Here is a 6813-nt window from a genome sequence, read left to right on the forward strand (position 1 = left end):
TCTAATCGCTTATGAGTCAATGTGGGTAAAAATGCAATACTCTAGCTGCCTGGGCTAGTTTTTAATGAGTCCATAAGACACTGAAGATGTTTTTCCTCTTTCGGATGAGCAGCAATCTTAGCATCTTATTTTTCAATGTGATTATTTAAGTGCAAAATTGAAAGGCTGATACTTGTTCACACTGACTTTTACTGACTTTCTCTTGGATGTTCACAGAAAGCACATTCAGAACGTGTGTGTTTGGTTGGAAAGAAAACAGGGAGAAAAAAGCACATTGAATTATTTCTTGGCTAAATCTTTTCATACGTGTTGTGTGTTTTGTGTTACATCTGCAGCTGGAGAAAAACAAATTCTGGTAGAACTGAACATTGTTGGTAGGCAGGTGCTTCTTTTCCTCTCGTTTTTACGATTTTTCCTCTGTTGGGCTTATTTTTGGTCTTGTCGCTGAAACGATAAGTCGGAGACGTGCGCCCTTGGGGTGAAACCTCGCTGATGTTCAGGGGTGTTGGGCTTCCAGTTCCAACAGCGAGGAACAAGCCCCGATGTCGAAATCCCGACTCCCCTACAGGGATGGAAAATGCTCATATCCGGAGTTCTGGCTGGAACCCACCTTTCCTTGTACCCGCTGTTTAGATAATTTTGCAAAGCACTGAGCTCATCCTGCAAGATGGTTAAGTTCCCCCAGGTCCCAGCGAGGATGAACGGGCTTTTGTCCTGTTTTGCAAGAAAAAAAAAAAAAGTCAAAAAAATGTATTCATTTAAATCCAGGCCAGTAAAAATAAATTTGGGTGTTAGGCTGGGTTTTTGGTTCCCCCTTCTCTCCATCATCTTTCTTCAGAAGCAAAATGGAAAAGGGCTGTAAGGAAGGAATGAGTGAAAAAAAAAGAGGGGAGAAAGAGGAGGTGAAAGAAAAAGCAAAGGCGAAAAGCTTAACTGAATCGCATTACGTGAAAAAATAAAAACTGGAGCGAAAAATATGTTGAAAAGTCAGGTTTTTGGTAAATTTTGACAGAGGGATTTTTCTGGGGTTTAGCTGTACATGCAAGGATGGTGAATTCAAGGTTTTTCCGAAGTTTCCTCTGATGCTTTATAAGTTAAAATGTAGCTGAGATGGATCAGACTTAGGCTCCAGTACAGGATTTGGGCCCAAAGGCAGAGGTTTCACAAAGCCCAGATCCCATGGAATATTAGATCTTGGGCGTGAACATAATATAAGAACCTCGCTCCTCTTTCTTCCCAAGCTCTGGTACTGCCAGGTAGGATTTATCAGGTTTTACTGTAAGACAAAGAATAGATGGTTTGGGGACGTAAATCTTTGGAGCACAGTAGCTTTGCTTTTTTTTCTTACAAGACTGAACGTAGCAGTTGCAATTCAGATCTCTTAAATGAGTGATATTTGGTTAAAATCGCAACAATAAAAACCCCTGTGGGAATCCATAACTAAATACTAACTTTTAGACTTTGGAGTCTTGGAGTTAAAGTTTGTGAGGGTGATTTTCAATGCAGGGATTTGACCCCTAAAATCTAAAAATAGGAGAAATAGATCAATTTTTTTTCCTTTTTTCTTTTCTCATAACCAGACACCCTGAGATTTCTAGGCTTTCCACCCCGGTTCTAGTCCCTTCCCGTATTGTTAATCTTTACGCACTGTCCCAACGCAATGGAATAATTACGCCTTAGCGTGGTAACCGGCAGGAAGGAAGGATCCTCTTATCGCGGCGGTGATCCGGAGGTGCCAAAAGGCAGAGGTGTCGCGTAGGCGGCTGCTAAAGGAGCAGCTTAACCCCTCTGGGCTGTTCCGACGTGTCCGTTAAGCGCTGGAAACACCAAAGCTCTTGTTTCGTCAAACAGTTGAGAGTAATTGAGAGGGTTACTCACTGAGAGAGGTTCCTGAAATCCTCCTGCTCCTGGACAGCCTTGCCGGTGTGCACCTGGGAGGAGGCACTATTTTCCCATCAGAGATGTGTGAGAAACAGATTTATCGAAAAAAGAAATGCCAGAAGCCAAAATGTCCAGGGGAAGAAGGCTGCTGGGCGTGCCAGAGCGCTCACGGATGCAGAGAACGCGATGGTTGCCCCTTGGGCAAATGCTTCTGATATTTGCATAAAACGGAAGGTACCAAACCCTTGCAGGTAAAACAATAGTAAAATAATTCAGGTCTTTTACGTTTCCCATGGGAGGGCCCTTAATGCCTTTCCCAAACCTGATATCATGCTCAGGTGCTGAATATTTCAAGCTCCTGGACACTTAAGGCTTCACCGTCCTCACCCCACCCAAAGCCCAGCTCTTATTTAAGCTAAGGCTAAACCTTGCTTAGTTATATCAGAGCTGCGATACTCAATGCTGCAGCTGTGCAGATTTTTATAGCCCTGCAATGAGCCAGGCAGGGTTTAGCTAAGACAGACCTATGTGCAAGAGATCCCACACCCCCGCAAGTGTCACAGAGGTTACTGCTGCAAGTGAATGAAGTTAAAACAGGTCTGAGAGCTGCTTTAAGTCAGTCAGGTCGTAGTATTTATGCAAGAAGCAAAAGAGTGCTCAGAGAAAGGTTCCAGCATTGTCCTTTCATGTCGCAGCTCGGCTGAAAATTAAGGGCAGTTAATCTAGAACGTCATCTGCTTCTCCACACGGAGATATTTCTATTATTTGGGTGGGGTGCGTGACTCAGAGAAATTATTTCCTCTCTTGTCCATGCTTCTCATTACTGGAAATACAATGGTATATTTTGCTCTGTGTTTCATTTTGGGTTATTTGGGATAATGATGCTGAGGAGGTGTCTGATAATGGGATTAGAAGCCCAGACTGGGAGTTACCTGCCTTATTCTCTGTGCGCCTGAGCAAATATTTACCCCTGAGGTAATAATTAGATCCACTTGTGTGGTGAAAAGTCACCCAACGTGAGCAGGAAGATGAAGATGTCAAAGAGCAGAGGATGCCCTGATGTTTGTTCGATGTTCTTGCCAGGAGAGATGGGGTAACTCATTCAATTACGAAGGCAGGATGCTATTATTTTCTTATAAAGAATAAAAAAAAGTTTTCTGCATTTCAACTCTTTCCTAACAGCTCTTTTTAAACCATCTGCTGTCAGATCTTTAAAGCTCTAGTTTTGGCCAATAAATCTGGAGCAGGTAAACAGGAGCGTTGCCAAATCAGTGCTGTCCTCTTTGGAGGATCCTGTTTTTATCGGTTTCGTTTCCTGCTTCTTCTTCCTAACAGCTTCGTTTGGTTAAACTCGGCACAGCTACAATAACAACAGCCTGGGAAATAGATGCTTGTGAAATGTAATACAAATATTCCCCTTTTCCTTGTGCAACAAGATGCTTTGCTGTTAGCGCTGGGGCTGCTTTCTCAAGGTGGGATCCTATATGATGGCAAGAGATTAAAGCCGGGACTAGCAGGGTCTGTTTGGGTTACGGAGACCAGGTTGTTGCAATTGCATCTGTTTGTTCATGTTTTCCCTTTCATAAATATTTCCGTCTCCTTTTAAAAGCAAATCGAGGGGTTTTGTACACTTCTTTTGGAAAGCTGTTTCGGAGGCTAACTCCCGTGGCTGTCCTTCATTAAATTTTCTATTTATGCTTATATATGTCCCATTTTACTGTATGTTTTTCCCACTAGCATTGTCCACCTGCCCCCTCTCTGCTGCTTCTCTCCCTGCGTATTTATAGGGTATTTATAGCCAGGGATCATATCTCCGTGCAGCCTTCATCCCATCTCATGAGGTAAACTTCTTCCCCTCGATCCCTTGGGGATCCTTTTGCTGCTTCTGTTCCAGGCTGAATTTATCTTTCTTGAACGTAGGTGATGAAAACTATATGTGTTGCTACACAGAAGGTCTCACACCAGCGCTATCTCCAGCACAAATACCTTATTTTGGAGTTAAAATTGCATTTTTTTTTAATGTGGGCCACCTGATTTCGGTAGCCAGAAACTTCATTTAATTAATCACCGATTAGCACGCTCATGGTCCGCTCCTCTCACGTCTCGTTCCGCTGCTCCCGTCCTGCAGGTTGTACAACCCGACAATCTGACTCAGCCTTTTGTCATCGGGAAACTTTGATGGCTCAACTCTCCTTTTCCTGCCCAGGGTTTTAATTAAAGACTTATATAAAATTAAGCTCAGTCGGAATCCTGAACGACTCTCTTAATAACCTCCCTTGCCCTCTGAACATGTTTTCCTTTGATCTCCAGCTGCCTCTGTACCCTCTCATACAAAACTCCACTTTTGTCAGTGTCGTTATTAATTCCCTATACAGAATTATAGAGTCTGTACAAATTGCTAGTGTACTGCATTTCCTTTGTCTAGAAAATCCATTATCTTACCGAAGAGAGAGTCAGACACAACCAACTTCTTTCCACATTATCCCATTTCCCTCTATCTCCTCCACATTTAGAGTTGCTTATTTTTTCCCAAGCTGTTAAAGTCAGCGTTCAATGTGTTTGCTTCTTTCAAACTTTCTTTCCAGTTCTTAAACGTATATGACATTTCTTCAGTGTCAGCTCTGGCTAGATTGATTTGTTAAGACTTTTGCTCTTGGAGTTTGTGGTTCTGCAATAAGCATCTCGTTTGCCACACAAGAGCTCTAAGCTGAGGTTTTTTCCTAATAGTTCCAGTTTTTCTGCCCTAATTTCCCCCCAGATCTGACTCCTGCTTTCAGCAATTTGAGTGTTCGTTTTTCCTATATGGAGTCAGGGTTACCATTTCACAAATGCGAATTTTGCTCTCCACGGGAGCGGAGATGCCGTTTTGACCATTCAGGAGGTCCCGGTGGGAGCGGGTGCCTGCACAGACACACGGACAGACGGATCCGCGCTGTCCACAGCCAATTTCTGTGCCCAAACTCACTCTTCCCAGCTATCGGCCAAGCCCCTTTTCTTCTGAGAATTCAAAGGTCGCCCAAACAGGGGCGGGAAATGGGAGCAATCCTGCACAATACCATTTCAAACAGATTTAATGACAATATCCATTCATACCTGTCAGTGATATATATTTTTTTAAGCTCTTTGGCGTTGTTAATTTTTTTTTTCTCATTCTCTCTGTTTATTTTGGTTGCAGATTTATTAGGTGCGCAGTTAAGTGCCATTTAGCTTTGCAGAACTGTCATCACCGGCACTTTATGAATGGGATCATTCACTGACTAACTATTTAAACACTAAAAAGAGGGAAAATTTATTGCTACAGGTCAGTGAAGAAGCCAAGATCAACTGAAACACAGCTGCTTTTCTTTTTTAATAGGAATGTGACAAAGGTGCTCACAGTTTTCTTTATCCTGATCCTTAATTTATCCTCACACATCAAACCGAATGTCACTCTGCTTTGCAGTGGTATTTTTCCTCAAATAATGCCTTTCTTTCTGGCAGCTGGCAAGAGCCCGGAGACCTAAAAATGTGGCTAAACAGGCAATCACACACCTGCTAATTACGGCTATGAATGAGCTGCGACCGGTTGCGCAGCCACTGACAACCAGTTCCAGGCAGGGAAGTTCTTAGGGAAAAAAGTGATAATTTTGTGCATCAAATACAATCCTGCTTATGGGAGCCTGGGAGTACCTTGTTTCCCCAAAAATAAGACAGGGTCTTATATACATTTTTGCTTCAAAAGGTTTTACTTTTTTACATGTATAGCTGCCTGGACACTATTTAAATCAACTTTTTAAATTAACTGTAACTAGGGCTTATTTTTGGAGTAGGGCTTATATTTCGAGCATCCTCAAAAATCCTGAAAAATCATGCTAGGGCTTATTTTCAGGGTAGGGCTTATTTTCAGGGAAACAAGGTAGCTTTGAAAAAATTGAAAAATTTGAAAAAATTCTCACCATATTTTAATATTTCTGCCCCGTACCAAGCAGAAGGGCAGAGTGGTGCAGCCTTTCTTCTACCAATGGATTCACAGAGTTAGAAAGTTTTCAGGCTCATAAGCAAGGCAAGTCTTGGAGGAAGCCGTCTTTATTTTAAATGTTCTTCCCAAAGGGGAATTGCCTCCCTCTTTTTAGTATTATCATGTATATAATTTTCAAAGGATGGATCAAGGATGTCTGTTCGCTCACGTTATTTTTTATGTTTAATCATGTCCTTCACATCCTAATCTTTCATAGTTGTATTTAATGACCTGGGAGTGTGTAAATATATATTTTAATACATCTGCGTGTGACTGTAGGTTGGAAGAAGGGCTGGACGAGCTCCAGGAACGCGGCCGGTGGGGACTGTGGGGTGTTGAGCGAGGTGGCCTCAGGTTTCGCGTCTCTCGTGTCGCCGATGCTCTGACCCTGCCAATCCCGCTGCTTTTTTTCCCAAGTGAAAGGTTTCTCTTCACCTGACCCTGGGATATTGCCAGGCTTACCGCTCATTCTACATGGGGGATCGAGTTGTCTTGTGAATTCGACAAAAATGACAATTTTACGTATGTTTTCACCGGCGATTCCACATTGCTGTGCGAGGCTTCTTGGCTAATCTCCTCAGGTTTACAGTTAATCCTCGTGCACTTGGTGTATTTGCGTGTAGGTATTTGAGAGATTTAAATGGACACCACTAACCCCTATGGGGTCTCATTTCTCAACATACCTTAGAAACTTAATCTGATAGAGGAAGATGAGACACAAAGGCTTCTTTTCTATAGCAATCAGCTTCGATTTTACCTCCTTACAGGGTGAAATCAAGAAAACAAGAACCCCATGGCCTTGAGTTTAGATGCTTCAGCAACGTTAGTTGATGCAAAACTTCTAATTTAAGTGAAGCGCCCATTTTACAGATACGGTAACTAAGGCACTTTTCTCAAAATGACAAAGACAAGAGTGGCAAGAATACAAACCCCAA

This window comes from Caloenas nicobarica, chromosome 26 (assembly GCF_036013445.1).
Source record: "Caloenas nicobarica isolate bCalNic1 chromosome 26, bCalNic1.hap1, whole genome shotgun sequence".
NCBI classification, from domain to species: domain Eukaryota; kingdom Metazoa; phylum Chordata; class Aves; order Columbiformes; family Columbidae; genus Caloenas; species Caloenas nicobarica.